This window comes from Tupaia chinensis, unplaced genomic scaffold, assembly GCF_000334495.1.
Source record: "Tupaia chinensis unplaced genomic scaffold, TupChi_1.0 Scaffold149482_1, whole genome shotgun sequence".
Classification (NCBI taxonomy): domain Eukaryota; kingdom Metazoa; phylum Chordata; class Mammalia; order Scandentia; family Tupaiidae; genus Tupaia; species Tupaia belangeri.
In genome coordinates, this window is record NW_006209326.1 from 226,715 (window position 1) to 244,266 (window position 17,552).

Genomic DNA, 17,552 nt, shown 5'->3' on the forward strand with positions numbered 1-17,552 from the left:
GGGTGCCTGTGCGTGTGTGCCCAAGATCCCAAGAGGAGGGAGTAGAAAGGATTGTGGTGTGGCCATCCCCCTGGGAGGTGATTTCTAGCTTTCTGTGTCTCTTTCTGGCGAGCACACGCACCCTATAGCAAAAACCTCTCAAAAAAAATAATAATTTGCTAATCCTGCACATGTTTTAACACTCAAAGATACCTTCAAAAAGTTAGGAAGGAATATATACATCACCTGATGACTAGGAACACTTGCAGAGTGCCCCGACCCGCAGGACAGTCGAACAGGTACCTGGGTGAGGTTGGTGAAAAAGGGGACCCACATAAAACTTTCACACACACACACACACAGAGTGGAGACCAGATGAGGTGCTGATCAAGTCTTTGTTTATTGCAGAGAAAACTGCTTTATATACAGGCTGGTGGGCACTGATTTGGTGCCCGGAAAAAGAGAACACAGTATGAACCAATCATTGATGTGAGTGGATCTCCCATTGCCTAGCAACAATTGGTCACATAATTTCTGAGACATGGTTTGCTCAATGAGGAAGTGAGGCCTAAGGTTTCTAAGATGACAGATAGCTCTTCCATATGCAATGCCCTCCACATATCCCCCTTTTTTATTTTTTCAAAGAGAGGAGAAAAGCCTGGGGGAATCATGCCTGTCTTAGGTTGGAGTCATTTATCGAGCCACACATCCCTCCTTACCCGTCATTAGAGAATCCCATAGCTATGATGGGTTTCCTGTCTTAGGTGGGAGGACTGTACAGCTGTTATAGGCTCAGACTTGGCAGAAATTTCCATGACTTTGGGGCATTTACATCAAGAGGATCATCTATAGAGACTTGAAGCTGGAGAATATCATGCTAAATCACCAAGGTCATGTGAAACTAACCGACTTTGGACTATTCAAAGAATCTATTCATGATGGAACAGTCACACACACACATTTTGGGGAACAATAGAATACATGGTCCCTGAAATCTCGATGAGAAGTAGCCACAATTGTGCTGTGGATTGGTGGAGTTTGGGAGCATTAATGTATGCCATGCTGACTGGAGCACTCCCATTTACTGGTGAGAATAGAAATAAAACAACAAACAAAATCCTCAAATGTAAACTCTATTTGCCTCCCTGTCTCACACAAGAAACCAGAGATCTGTTTATAAAGCTGCTGAAAAGAAATACTACTTATCATATTGGAGCTGGTCCTGGGGATGTGGCAGAAGTTCAAGTTCATCCATTCTTCAGGCACAATAACTGGGAAGAACTTGTAGCTCAGAAAGTGAACCCCCCCCTTTAAGTTTCTGTTGCAATCCGAAGAGGACGTGAGTCAGTTTGATTCAGTTTACACATGAGACACCTGCCGACAGCCCAGATGACTCAACTCTCAGTGAGAGTGCCAACTAGGTTTTTCTGGGTTTTAAATATGTGGCTCCATCTGTACTTGAAAGTATGAAAGAAAAGTTTTCCTTTGAACCAAAAATCCAATCACCTCCAAGATTTATGGCAGTCCACCAGCACCTGTCAGCCCACTCAAATTTTCTCCAGGGGTTTTCTGGGGAAGAGATGCTTCAGCCAGCACAGCAAACCCTCAGACACCTGTAGAATACCCAATGAAAACAAGTGGAATACAGCAGATGGATATGACGACAAGTGGGGAAGCATCAGCACCCACTTCTAATTCAACCGCCAAACTATGGGCCATACAAAAAACAATCTTTTTCTATGCTCTCCAAATGGCCAGAGTACCTGCATATGAATCTATGACAGAGCAATGCTTTTAATAAATTTAAGGCAGAAAAAGGGGGTAGGGGATGTGTGAGCATCCTGTAAGGTGACACAAGAAGCCTCAAAATGACAGTCTCATAAGTCAGTGTCATTACTTAGAACACTTTGAATGAGGAAAAATCAACATGGATTTTCTAAAAAAATCAATAAATGGTGCAAAAAAAAAAAACTTCAGCAAAATAGTGTTGTGAAACTCTTAGGCACATCAATTAACTGATTCCTAGTGACATCTTCTCAACCTTATCAAGGATTTCATGTTGATGGCTCGAAACTGACAGTATTAAGGGTAGGATGTTGCTTCTGAATCACTGTTGAGTTTGTATTGTGTCAAAGGAGGATTATCCTTTCATTAGGCAAAGTACAAAATTGCCTATAATACTTAAAACTAAGCATGAATTAGCATACAAGCTTGGTCAAATTTTTTTCCAGCAACATGGAATCAAAGACAAAAGAAACTTGTCAATTGATGTTTTATGTGAAACCTGGATTTTTTAATATAAATATATATGTTTTCAAATAGATTTTTGATTCAGCTCATTATGGAAAACACCACAGACTTTAAAATGCAAATTTGTTTGTTGGTGTGAAGAAAGCCAGACTTCTGTTTCTTCTCTTGGTGAAATAAAAAATACAAATGAAACATTGTAAAAAAAAAGTAGCAGTCCTCAGAAGTGGGAGTTCATGGTAACAATAGAATGCAGGAGGTGACACATGGCCACACACCAGTCACAGGTCATCACAGGCAGAAGAAAGTTGTCTACCCCTTCAAAGAGTATGAAAAATGATGTATTTGTGATGCAGCCTTTTTAAGTTATGGCTTTACTCTGGGTCTGGGTTTTCACACACATCTTTGGAACAGTAGTGGAGGTGAAAGAAATGTCTACAAAACATGAGATGGAGAACTAGTACAAGAGCTTCTAAAGGAGTATGACTATAGGTAGTATTTTTTATTTATTATGCATACCAATGATTACATAGACACTGTGAACACAGGGTTCAAGATGAAACAGAATAGTAAACTTGAGGAAAAAAAATGGCAAACTATAAAACAAATCAGTGTGTTAAGCTCTATATTAGGAGCAATTAAGGTAGTAATATAACAAGGAAGGATGTGCAAGTAATTTTCTGACTTTAGCAACCATATTTATTGCAGCATTATTCACAATTCCCAAGACATGGAACAAAATCTACTGTCCACAAATAGATGAATAGATTGAAAAAGTGTGGCACATATACACTATGGAACACTACTCAGCCATTAAAAAAAGAGAAACCATGTAATTTGATAGAAAGTTCAAAATATGGAAGATTGACTGCTAAGCAAAGCAAATGAATCTATGAAAGAGAGGAATTTTATATCCCTGTTCAATGGCAGAAACAGAAATATTAGAAGGTATAAAAGCATGGAGAGAGAATTCAGGAAAGGCAAAGGAACAGGCCTGCAGAAGACACTTTCATGGCTCCTGAGAACTAATGATTTCAGGGGAATAAGAGAAATGAAGATTTTTTCACTGATAATTCAGTCTCTAACCCACAAACTCAAGTGGTAGAAAGAATTTCAAGACTCCTGTCTCTGTCTCTGTCTCTGTCTCTGTCTCTCCTCCCAACCCTCTTTGTCTTCTTTCTTTTTGTAATTTTTCCTTTTTAAAATTTTTAAGGTAAAGCATTTTCTTTCAGCCCCTCCTTTCTTTATTTTATTTATTTATTTATTTATTTATTTATTTATTTATTTGGAGAGGTTTTTGCTATAGGGCATGTGCGCTTGCCAGACAGACAGAGACAGAAATAGAAAGCGAGAAATCACCCCCCAGGGGGGATGGCCATGCCACAATCCCTTCTCCTCCATTCTCCTCTTGAGATCTTGGTCATGCACGCACATGCACCCTGGCATGAGTTTAAGCCGCTGGGTCTGGGACTCGAACCACAGTCGACTACGTGGGAGTCCAGTGACATAGCCATTATGCTAACTGCTGGTCCCTCAGCCCCTCCTTCTCCTTTATCTTGTTAATAATCTCCTCTCCCCCTCCCAACCCAGGAAAGGCAAGGGTGCAGGCCTGTAGAAGATACCTTTATGGCTCCTGAAAACCATGCCACGCAGTTTTCTAATTTTTGCTTTTTTTTTTTCAATAATTTTTTTTTTTAGTTTTTTTCCTTCTTTTTTTCTCTGTTTCTTAGTTGTTTTTGTTGCTGTTGTTTCTCTCTCTCTCTCTCTCTCTCTCTCTCTCTCTCTCTCTCTGTGTGTGTGTGTGTGTGTGTGTGTGTGTGTGTGTGTTTCCTTTTCTTTGCACTCCTGGCTGCTCAGATTGAACTTCAAGTTTGGGAAGAAACACACCATCCATCAGATGACTAGAAATCACCACAGGGTCACAAGAAATATGGGAAATCAAGAAAATACCTCTCCTCCAAGCAAAAAGAATAACTCCTCTTCATCCACAGACAGTTCAATGGAAGTCATGGAAATGTCTGATAAAGCATTTAGAACATTCATAATAGCAAAGCTATCAGAGCTGGAAGAGAAGAAAGACAATGAACTGCAGAAGTGAAAGGAGAAAGGAGCTGATGAATTCCAGGAGGTGAGGAAATTCTAGCAAGTTCTAAAAGAGGAATTACACACTTTACAAAAGAATCAAATGGAACTATAAGAGATGAAGGGTATAATATAGGAAGTCAAAATCTCCCTTGAAAGTATTAAAAGCAGACTAGATTTTACAGAAAATAGAATCTTACACATAGAAGAGAATGTTGCTGGCCTAGAAACATCCACCATGAAGACTGAGAAAATTGCCCAAAAATTTGAGAATAATATACAAGAAGTACTAGATACCATCAAATGTCCAAACATCTGGATAATTGGTATCCCAGAAGATGAAGAGACTCATAAGGGCATCAGTAATCTAGTCCATAAAATCCTGCAAAAAGACTTTCCAAACCTAGAGAGGCACTCAAAGATCCAGTCCCAAGAAATGCAAAGGACCCCAAATAGAATCAACCCATGAAGATCTTCTCCAAGACACATTATAGCCAGACTGACCAAAACCACAGACAGACAGATACTAAGATTGGCAAGAGAGAAATGGCAAGTTACCTACAAGTCATATCCCATCAGAGTCACAGCAGATTTCTCATTGGAAACAATGTGAGCAAGGAAAGAATGGGAAAATATATTCAAAGTGTTAAGGGAAAAGTATTTCAACCAAGAATACTGTACCCAGCAAGATTATCCTTCATATGGGAAGAAAAGACAAGAACATTCTCTGATAAACATAACCTGAAAGAATTTACCAGCACCAGACTAGATCTCCAAGAAGTTCTCAAGGGAGTTCTATATCAGGAGAATTAAATACAGAAACACAGAAATAAGAGTACAAAAACTAAGAAAATGGCCAACTTAATCATAGGGACAAGTCTGGAGTTGAATATTATATCTCAGAATTCAATCAGGAAGATTGAACCACAACAGAAGATAGATTAAGTACATGAAACCGAACTGGTGAAATAGCATTCTGTGACTTTTGAATAAAATATTGCTTCTTTTCTTCTAGGCTTTATTGTCTGGTTTACGAGTTTTTGTCCTGTCTTGAGCTGTCAATAGGTTCATGTACCTACTATTTGAGCAGAATACTAACCTGTTTCCAGGCTTTAAGTTTTAAGCAAATTTCCTTACCAATTAAAAACTGCTTTTCTTGAAATTACCAGTTGAACTTGCTATTGAAAGTAGTGATATTATTTAAGAAATTGTGTGATCAAGAAAATGTGGAGGGAAAAAGAATGGAAGACAACTGCAGACACCAGAGATAGTGCGAGAAGAGGATGGGGAAAGGGAAGAGGGTCAGACATAGGGAGATATATATATATATATAACTAGAAATGGAAAATTGTTGATGTTAACATGCATAATTAAGCCATTATGCAGTATATTCTTGATGGGAAATCACATTTTGTATGCCGTGATGATGCTTAGGGGATAAATGTAAATTAATTAACTAAAAAAAATTTCAGGAGAAAAAAATGAAAACCGTTTTTCTTTAAATTAAAAAAAATGCATATTTGATGACTGCAGTAAGCTATATAGCCCCAGCTAGGTGCTACTGTATAGTATGTTCATTCTACTCACTGAGGTTTATGCCTGAAGTCAGACTTGTGTTCATGGATATGTATGTATCAGCTGTGCTTGCTATTGGAAATAGATTAAGTTCATTAGAGAATCAATAAAATGGGGGGGAGGAATAGAAAGCAACTATAGATAACAGAGACAATGTGGGAGGAGTGTGGGACATGGAAGAGGGTGAGAGATAGGGAATCAAGGATGGCAAAAAAAAAAGCAAAATATACAGGAAAAAAGAAATAAAAAATTATTTGTTGATGATAACAAATATCTTGATGTACTTGACAGTGTATTCTGGATGGGAAATATCATGTTGTATGTTGTAATGATGTATAGTGAATGAATGTAAGTAAATAAATTTAAATTTAAAAAAAGAAAAAAACACAAATGAAATTACATAAATAAATCATTCTTTTATAAAAAGGCATAGAGAGCAATGGTGATACTGGAGACAGTGCAGGAGGAGAGTAGAAAATGGACATGGGTGGGAGGGAGGGAATGAAAGAAAAAAGAAAGAAGCAAAATATTTAAGGGACACAAAAATGTAAAATTATCTGTTGATCATGATGTGTATGGTAATTTCTTTGACCAAACCAACATGCAGTGTATTCATGATGGGAAATTTCATTTGGTAAACTCTAAAGATACACAGTGATTGAATGTAGAAAATAACAATCAATCAATCAATCAATCAATAAGAGCCAAAAGTAATTTTAAACCTGCTAGATAAAACCTAAAACCAAACAAAATACAAGAAATGATGCACACAGAACAGGACAACGCTAATGATAGATTTTCTTGTATTACACAATCATTTAACTGACTGTGGTTTCCAAATGTGTTTATTTTGTTCCAATAATAAAAGAACAACACAGGATTATTTTTACTAGAAAAATAAAGAAAAATTACTTGGTATATAACATCTGAGAAGAAATTGTTCATTAAAAATTCATATTGTTCTGTAAAATTAATAAAGATTTCCATGTATTTTCTATCTATGGCTAGGATAAACTTGTGGAAATACAAGAATTTAAAAAAGGGAAAAACATGGGACCTGGGGAAGGACATTTGGAGGAGGGATACGGAGACAGAGCATTGTCGGGACAGAGAGGTAGTGTTGTTATATTTTGATCAACTGGACAGGGAGAAATGTTCACATATTGAAATGTTCACTTTCTAAGCTAAATAATGCTATTGACTGTATAAAAAAAGTAAATAAATAAATAGATTTAAAAGAACCACACAAAAAAATTTAAAAGTAAAAATAAAAATAAATGTCTTGTCCTATATATCAAATCTTGCCATAAGTCTCTAATAATTAAAATAATATCATACTAGTTAGAGATAACACAGTCAAAACAAGACCCATAGGTATTAAAATAGAAAATAGAGGGGCATTACAAAGCAGTAAAGAAAAAGGTGTTCATTTCGTATTGACACTGTAACTTGAGAAAAACCTCTCTCTCACATTACACAAGAATAAACTCTAATTTCAAAAATAAATATGACATTGTGAAAGATTAAGAACAAACCAAACTCCCTTTAATAGAAAAATGGATAAATTAAAATGTATGAACATCATATATAAGCTATGTGTATGTGCAATACATATGCATGCATACATATATACATATGTCTGTATTTAGTAAGAGAGAAACAAATGAGCTAGATCTAATTCTAATATATGGGATGGACAACTTTAAAAAGTTAATGTTGTGTGACATTGAAGGACACATAGACTATAGCAACAATTATATAAATTTTAAACACATCAATATTTAATATCATTATGGATAGACACATATGTAGTGAACTTATAAAAACATGGATGAGAAGGTTCACACCATCTACAGAAGAGTAGAAGTAGGAAGGAGGGAGAAAGAAAGTGGAATAAAAATGGTTCCAAAACAGAAAAAAAAAAGGGGGGGTAAATACTTGCTATCACACAGAATACAAAGCTTAATAAGATAATGTTCTTTAGTTATTAAAGAAGTTGAAATCAAAGTCAGAACAGGTAAAGTGGACCACTTAATTAAATTTCCAGAAAGTGGGGGATTTCAGCGTATGTACAGGACAGGCGCAACACCACTGAGCTTTGTAATAAGGAATGCAGGATATCCATGGTCCAGGACATCAGCACCAGGTCTCTTTTTCTGTCTGTCCTTCTGAAGTGAATGCACATGCCCTACAGTAAAACAAAAACAAAAAAGAATGTTCTATGGATTGTATCATTTAATTTTTAAATGACTTTAGTGCTATTAGGAACTTATACATTTGCAGAAATGAGGTGAGAAGGGTTAACCAATCTTAAGAAAGTTATGAACCAAGTAAGGAATGAGGTTTGATGAGAACCTCATTAACATATTTATAGACCTTCTGCTCCAGGTCAATGGTCCACAAATAGGGTGATTATGCCTCTAGGAGACATTTGGCAATATCTGAGAAAATTTCTATTGTCATAATTGAGAGGTACAACTGGTAGAACACAATGGGTTGAAGCCAGGAATATTGCTTCACATATTCTAAAGCAAAGTAGAGCTCACACCACTGTCATCCAACCAGAAAGTTAAAACTGGAGATGCTGAGGGACTGCTCCAGATCAGAATATCTCCAATGTCCATGTGCACATGAATCACCTGGGGATCTTATTTAAATGCAAATTTTGAGTTGACAAATCTTAGGTGAATTTAGACATTCTGCTTTTAATATTATGTCCCTGATGATGTTGACACCACGTGTACTGATCCTGAGACTAGACTGTATGGATTGAGGACAGGATCCAGGGTTAGGTAGAGTCAGGTGTAATTATTTTTAGGCCATCATCAGTGAGAATTATATCTTGGCACTTCATGTCCCACTTAAAGTAGTCAATTTGAAGTCTAGACCTCAGCTACTGCAAAAACCAAGTTCACATCTGCACCTTTGAAACTTCCCTGAAGGCAGGAAATAAAACTCTTAGAACTTTCACCTATTTTTTTGCAGCTCATCTGAGAAATAGTACTTTAAAGCTCATTTAAAATGATGTGGCACAAAGCAGATGTTTAGTCAGTAGAGGTGTTGTGATTATGTCCTGGTTCTTCATTGGCTAAGGTCATAGTGACAACAGAAATATTTCTTAGGAACTGGGTCTAATAATGCCCTAGTCCTGGGAGACTGCAAGAGATCATGCTTAAAGGGGACACCCACCCAGAGTTTTTGTTAGGTCCCCAATCTATGTTTCATTGTTTCAGAAACATTGTCTCTGATGTTCTCAGGCTGACTTCAGTCAGTCACATTTGAAAGTTTTAGTCCATTAAGCTGTTCTGTATTCTACTCTTGGGACTATCTGAAAAGCTGCTGCTTCTTGGGGCATATAATTATTCCTCCAACTCTTAAAGAACCTCCTCCAACTCTTCAAAGAATTCTTATCTTCCTTGTTGGAATACTATGGCATAAAATTCAAACATATTTATTATCAAGAGATATAAAATCCTTTCTTGTCTATTCCTCCCCCAGATAAGGAGAAATACTTTTTCACACACTCCATTAAGGACTGGAAAAACTTTTCCACCCCTGAATCTGAGTCTCGGTAATACTTCAGTTAGGAATAATGTATTCGTTTTACATAATTTTATTACAAAAAGACTCCCTATGGTGTTCCTTCTGGGTAAGCAGGAGAGAGTAAAGGACATATATGAGCCATCTTCAAAAAGTTGAAAGAAAACAGATATTATGAAAAACCTATACATGGATTTCTATTACTTTCTACACCAATGTAAACTTATATTTCAGTTCCAATTCTAGCAATGTTTGCAGTTTCTTTGTACATTTTTGCAGGTATAACTTGTGACCCATAATCTAAAGTCTCTATTTCTAGAAGAAATATTTGATAATTGGGCTCTAATAAAGCATCTTTGAGTGAGAAGATTTAAGAGACTTTGGATTATAAAAGACATGTACAAATTGATAATGCAATAAATGCAGAAATTATGTTTTAATGTGATGAAACATTTTAAAGTTGAAGATAATTGTTATAAAAATGGAAGTAGTCAAATTTATAGTTAGCACTGGAAATGTTTAAGCAGAAATAGTAAGATATAATAACATGACATAGAACATGATACCAAATAGTTTATTCCAATGAATAAATTCACAAGTGGACACCCAGATTTCAAAATTCAAGGAGTAGATATATCTCATTATGAACAAATTCCTTAGAGCAATTCAATGTATCTATGAAGATGTCACTTTGTCATATTTGAAATCATTTCTGATTCTCAGACCACATTAAATCAGTTGACTAATACATACATGTATTTATGTGTAGAATACACTCAGAATATGTATTTGATAAGCTGGTATTGTTGTCATACTCCTTGGCAAGGAATAAGGTAGACACTGTGAATACTGAGCTGGAAAAGAACTACCTTGAGACTGCAAATTCCCACGACTAACTATAAAACACACCAGTATGTTAAACTCTACATTATCAGGAAGAGCAGTTAAGGTAGTGATGTAGATAGGATGGATGAATGCAAAGGGAAAACACTGTGTTTCAGATATTTATTGACAATAAAATTATATCACTAATCTTACAGTTACCAAGTGTAGTTTATCCTACAGGACTATGACAACTCATCAAAATACAGGCCGAAGCCCAGAAAGTGGTGTGGTGTTTAAGACAACTGGATCCCACCTGCCCAATTATGCAGTTCAAGCCCCAGAACAGACTGCTTAAAAATGATGCTAGACACATGTGCATACATCTCAAAAATCACAAGAGGGGAATAGAGGATAAGGCATTTCAGTGTGGTCATTCCACATGGGGGTGCCTTCTAGTTTTCTCTTTCTTTCTCTTTCTGTCTCTATCTCTGCATCTGTCAGGAAAGCACACTCAACTTATAGCAAATTAAATAAAAATACAGATTGGATTTCCTTTATCTAAAATGTCAGGATCAGAAGAGTTTTGGATTTCAGATTTTTTCACATTTTGAAATATCTGTATGTATATACTGAGATATTTTCTGCATTAAATACAAGCCTAAACACAAAATTTAGTGTTATCTCATATACACCATGTACACATGTCCTGAAGGCAGTTTTATAAACTTTTATCTATTGTAAATTTTATAATGTGACCTATGGCTTAAAATTGGGTGTAGAATTATGCACTGTTGCATCAAATAGGTGCTCAAAATGTTTCAAATTTTGAAGCTTTTCATGTTTCCAAGTTTCAGAACAGGGATTTAAAAAATTTTTTTCTCTTTTAAAATTTCATTTGCACTTTAGGCCTCAATTGAAAAATGAATAAATGAAGGACTGTGGTGGGAGGTTAGATCTGTGTGAGACAAATGAGAATCTTCAGATTGTTTCAAATCCTTCTTTGGAAATAACTGTAGAAATGTTGTAAAACAACAAAGTGAGAAATAGTTGAATATTAGTATAAAAAGCTTTCTAAAAAATAAAATAACATACATTGTATAAATCTGTGGAGAGCAAAGAAATTGAACTGCCAGAAAATAAAAAGATGGAGCATATTGTGACCCAACAATTTAATTAAAGATTCACTATTTCTGACTCTGAGTCCTTCAACATACACATTTGTAAAATGATCCTTTTATCCCTTCCCTCAGAAGAATCCCTGTTTATGTCTTTATTCCTCAATGTAGATGAAGGAGTTTGGCTTGGGTTTGACCACAGTGTACATCACAGAGGCTGCTGCACTGGAGTCTGAGCTGAAAGGAGCATCAGCAGTCCACATCTAGGATTCTATTATATAATAAAATAGACAACTGAGGTGAGAGGTACAGGTGGAAAATACTTTATATTTCCCCTGAATAATAAGATTTTATAAATAGAGGGTACTATCTTAGAGTAAGAATAAAGGATCCCAGAAACAGTACCAGCACCAACCTACCAGATGAAAAATTCATCATAATGTCATTAGGAGAAGTTTCCAGGGACCAGCAAGTGGTATACTGGCTAAGGTGCTGGCTAACCACAGTGTGAGTCCTGTACCTGGCAGCTTGAAAATTACCCTGGGCACATGTGCATGCATGTCCCAAAACCCAGGAGGAGAATGGAAGAGAAGGGATCGAGGTGTGGCCCTCTCCCCTAAGAAGCAATTTCTCACTTTCCCTTCTCTATATCTCTCTGTCACCAGTGAGAACATATGCCCTATGGCAAAAACTTTTAAAAAGTGAAAGAGAGAACTGATCATGCACCATGGACCAGTGATGTAAGTTCACATAAATGACTAGTTCTTAAGTTAATATATAAAGTCAGCCCCAGAACTATTAAACTGTGTAACAACAAAGACAGGACACTCATGATCAGAGAAATTGCACCAGCACTCCCCACAGGCAGGGATTCCTGATGACTGTATAATGCAGGGGGTGATAAATACCCACAAACCAGTCGTGGGCCATCATGAGGAGGAAGTCATCCAACCCTGAAATTAGTACAAAAAAGTATATTTGGGTTATGTAACCTTCATAAGTTATACTCTTGATCTGTGTCTATATATTCACAGGCATCTTTAGGACAGTGAAGGAAGTGAAACACATGTCTACAAAGGACAGGATGGGGAGGAGGAAGTCCATGGGCACATGCAGGTGGGAGTCTGTAAATAGTCACTGATTTTTGTCAGTGACTGTGGAGCCTGGGCTCAAGAAGAAGCAGGATCATAAATATGATAATAAAACCCAGACGACATTATAAACAAATTGGTGTGTTAAGTGTACATTTGGGAAAAAAATAAGGTAGAAATGTAACAAGGAATGATGGACACAAAACTGGAAGATTCTGATGCAAAATTTTCTTGTATTATACAATCTTGTATTATTATAACCAAAGTTGCCAAGTATACTTAATTTTCTCCTACAACACATTATTACTTTTAATAGGGAAAAGGAAGATTGCTTATTGGTATATGTCATTTGGGAAGAAATTATTCACTAGAAATTCATGTTGCTCCATAAAATTAGTGAGAGTTTCAAGTATTTCTGATCTATGGTTAGGATAAATTTGTGGAAATTCAAAGAAAGAACAAAGGAAAAAATTGTTATCAGAGGACAAAGCTTAATATGGTAATCTTCTTTCATTGTGTAGAGATGTTTATTTTAAAGACCACAAAGTTATTGGAGGTGATTAGAAGGAACAAGTTCTACTTCCATAGTATAATTAAATTGTTACCATTTCTGAGTCTGAAGCTGTGAGCCCTGCTAACAAGGACATTCTTCAGTATCAGGACAATTTATTCTGTGATAGTTTCCTTCCCCAGGAGTCTTATCAGAGCCCTCTTTATGTCTTTATTCCTCAGACTGTAGACAAAGGGGTTCATCATGGCTGTGATGACAGTGTACATCACAGAGGCTGTTGTATTTTAGTGTAAATTTTGATTATCAGCAGCAGTAAGGGCCACTTCCATACATGTACAATAAAATAAGGAGACAACTGAGAGGTGAAAAGCACAGGTGGAAAGGCTTTTTATTTCACCTGAGCTGATGAGATTTTACATATGGAAGAGACTATCATAAAGTAAAGTAAAGAGTAAAGGACCCCAGCAAGTGTTCCACCACCCAGCAATACAGTTCCAAAATGCATGAAAACGTCATCAATAAAGATGTTAGAACAGGCAAGGTGGGCCACCTGATTAAATTCACAGAAAAAGTGAGAGATTTGGGTATGTGTACAGAAGGACAGCCACAACACTATTGAGTTGTTTTTTGTTTTTTTGTTTTTTTGTTTTTGGTGGTGGGGGAGAGGTTTTCGCTATAGGGCGCCTGCACTCGCCTACACCATTGAGTTTTGTAACAAAGAATTCTGAACACTCATGGTCTAGGATACCAGAACCAGCAACACACAGAGCTGGAGGTTCATGATGACAATGTACTTCAGTGGGTGGTAGATGGCCACATACTGATCACAGACCATCACAGTCAGAGGGAAGACATTCAATTCTATAAAAAGTATGAAAAAGTACATTTGGGTGATGCAATCTGCTTAGGGGATGTTCTTGCTCTGTGTCTGGATGTTCACCAGCGTCTTTGGGACTGTGGTGGAGGTGAAACAGATGTCTACAAAGGACAGGTAGGAGAGGGAGAAGAGGACATGAGCATATGCAGGTGGGAGTATGAGATGGTGACCAGGATAATGAGCAGGTTTCCACACACAGTGATCAGGTACAAGGAGAAAAAAAAAACAGATATCAAGGACTATAAATCTGGTTCCACTGATCATCCCAAAATTCCAAAATTATAGTATCATTCCCTGGTTCCATGAAGTAGAAATGACTGCCAGGAAAGTCAAAGATAAAATGATTAATTTTCACTCACAAGGCTATTAATCACAGAGTTACAATAATAAAATACTACGAGATATGTTTTCCAGTGAATGAATTAATCTACATATAGCATGTATTGTATGTTTTCGCTTCCTAAATCCTTACCTTGATTCTATCCCCAGTTAGGAATTTCTGTCTACTTATCAAAATTTCATTCTTTTGGGAACCAGCAGTTAGCATAATGGCTATGTTGCTGGACTCCCACGTAGTCAACCGCGGTTCGCGTCCTGGACCCGGTGGCTTAGAACTCATGCCGGGCGCGTGTGCCCAGAGGAGAATGGAGAAGAAGGGATTGCAGCGTGACCATCCCCCCTGGGGGGTGATTTCTCACTTTCTGTCTCTTTATCTCTCTCTGTCTGGCGAGCACACGTGCCCTATAGCAAAAATCTCTCCTAAAAAACAATTCATTCATTATTTTTTGAGCGTTTTTTTTTCTACAAGGTGCGTGCACTCACCAGACAGACAGAGAGAGACAGAGAGACAGAAAGTGAGAAATCACCCACCAGGAGGGATGGCCACGCCGCAATCCCTTCTCCATTCTCCTCTCGGGATTTTGGGCACGCACGCACACTTGCCTGGCATGAGTTTAAGCCTCTGGATCCGGGACTCAAACCGCAGTCAACTATGTAGGAGTCCAGTGACATAGCTATTATGCTAACTGCTGGTCCCTACTTATCAAAATTTCTGTAAGAGGTCATGAATTCTATAACTTTACTCAGAAATTCTTTTATCCATTTGGGTAATATAATTTGAGATCTTCCCTATGTTCCAGGCTATGTCTAGGAAATGAGTGTAAGTATTTGAGAAACTAAAATAATTATAATTCATTGATGACTAGAAAATATGGGCTGATGCAGAGATAATCACAGAATAGGGATAATTGTTTCACTTGTAAATAACCCCAGTCAGAATGGTTAAGATTTAAAAAATGAAGAATGATAAGAGAAGGGCCAGCAGGTGGTATAGTGGTTATGTCACTGGATTCCCACATGGCCCATCATGGTTTGAGTCATGGAACTGGAGGCTTCGAAATCATACCAGGTGTGTGTGGATGTGTACCTAAGACTCTAAGGAGGAGAATGGAGGAAACACATTGCAGTGTGGCCATTCCTTCTGGAAGGAGATTTCTTACTTTCCCTCTCACTGTCTCTATATCACTCCAATGAATGTACATACCTTAGGGCAGAAACTTCTAAAAACTAAAAATTATGATGAGCGCTGAAAAGGGAACTCTCCTACATTGTCGATGAAAATGTAAATTAATTCAGCTATTGTGGAGTACAATATATAAGTTCTTCATAAACCTTCAAGTAGAAGCATATGGTAATATGATCTATTAATTCCACTCTTGGGTAGCTACCTGTAAGATAAGAAAATTCTCAGTCAGAAAAACATTGGCACATCCATAATTATTGAAGCATTATTCACAACTCTTATGACAAAGAACCAACACAAATGTCCAGGAAAATATGAATGGATTGAAAGTGTGGCACATATACACTATGGAATACTGTAGAGTCATAGAAACAATGAGACCTTCGCATATGATACAAAGTGGACAAATATGGAAGATTTGCTGCTATGGGAAGCAAGTCAGACTACAAAAGAGAGATATTGTTTGTCCCCACCTAATATATACCAAATACCTGCACTCTATTGCAGAATTTGAAAGATTGGAAGGTATAAAACATGGAGAGTGACCGTGGATACTACAGACTCTGTGGGAGGAGTGTGGAAAATGGGAGCAGATGAGAAGGAGGGAATCAAATGGGAAAAAAAGAAGCAAAATATTTAAGGGACACAAAAATGGAAAATTATCAATGATAATATATATAGTAATATCTTTGATTGGAGTAATATACAGTGTATTCATGCTGACAAAATTATCTCATATGATGAACTGATATACAGAGATTGATTTTAAAAATTATAATAAAAAATAAAAATACATAACCAAAAAAAAAAGGAAAATGCAACTTATTACCTTTTCCAGGGTGTTAGGCTTTATTCTTTGCTTTATTTTGCCATTCTGATTGTGATCATGTATGCCAATCAGAATAACTATTAACTTCCTTATATTTAATGTCTGAAACTTGTAAAAATCAACCTAAATATTATCATATTAAACAATTTACTAAACTTTAGTAGGGCCTTTCTCTTTCAAGAAAGTAAAAGCCTCTCGAAGTTAAATAAAATTTTCTACATACCCTTTTTAAAAAAGAATCATGTAGTGTATCAGATATAAGCAAGTGCTTTGAAAAACATGAAACTATGCAGATGGGAGAGAGTGTCCATGAATGCTTTTTCTTGGTGGTAGATAGTACAAGTGACAGGCAACACAATATTTCAACAGAGTCCTAGAGGAAGACAGAGTGGAAGCTGTGAGAGTATCTAGAGAAGTGAATGACTTGCAAAGGAATACAAGAAGAAGGAGAAAGATAAGCTATCAGGGGATGTTGAAGATGGACGGGGCCTGCTGATGTGGACACTTGAAGGCACTAAGAGTCTACCATGAACATGCCTTCTACCCTCTCTGTATGTAGCCATGTGAGAGCATGAACATAGAAGTAAGATTTTATTTGCAAAACTTCCCACAGACACACTAACTGTGAGTAGCATTTTGAAGTGGCCATTTTGTGCTCTGTATTTAAAGAAACATGACAGAATCTGCAGGAAATAAGAGATGAGTGAAATGGACTGAGAACAAAACAGATATGATAGACTCAGGTGCCTTCATTTGTGTCCTAACATATGGTCAGTCTTTGAAAAGGTTCCTTGGTAGGATGAGAAAAACGTGTATGTTGCGAACCTAGGGTGGAAAGTTCTATAGGTACCTGTGAAACCCATTCAATTTATAGTATCATTTAGGTCCTGTATCTCTCTATTTATTTTCTGCCTAGAAGACCTGTCTAAAGGAGATAATGAGGCATTGAGATCTCCAACAATTATAATATTTCTCTCTGTCTCTCCTTTAGCTCCAGCAGTCTTTCCTTCACATATTTAGATGCACCTGAGTTGGGGGCATAGATATTATGAGCATTATGTTTTCTTGCTGGATTACCCCATTTACTATTATATAATGCCCTTCTTTGTCTCTTCTTACAGTCTTTGTCTTGAAATCTATTTTGTCTGAAAACAATATCAGTACTCTAGTCCTTTTTTGATTTCCATTTGCCTTGAGTAACTTTTTCCAGCCCTTTACTTTTAGTCTATGTTGTATGTCTTTATCCATAAGGTGAGTTTCTTGTAGGCAACAGATAGAGGGTTTCTGCTTTATTATTATTATTATTATTATTATTATTATTATTATTATTCATTTGGCAAGCCTATGTCTCTTAATTGG

The 17,552-nt window shown here is 36.8% G+C and overlaps 1 pseudogene; it reads left to right on the forward strand.

Annotated features, from left to right (window-relative positions):
- Positions 1-228: 228 nt before the first annotated feature.
- On the forward strand, positions 229-1,760 carry LOC102475552 (ribosomal protein S6 kinase beta-1 pseudogene; annotated as a pseudogene).
- The last annotated feature ends 15,792 nt before the right edge of the window (positions 1,761-17,552 follow it).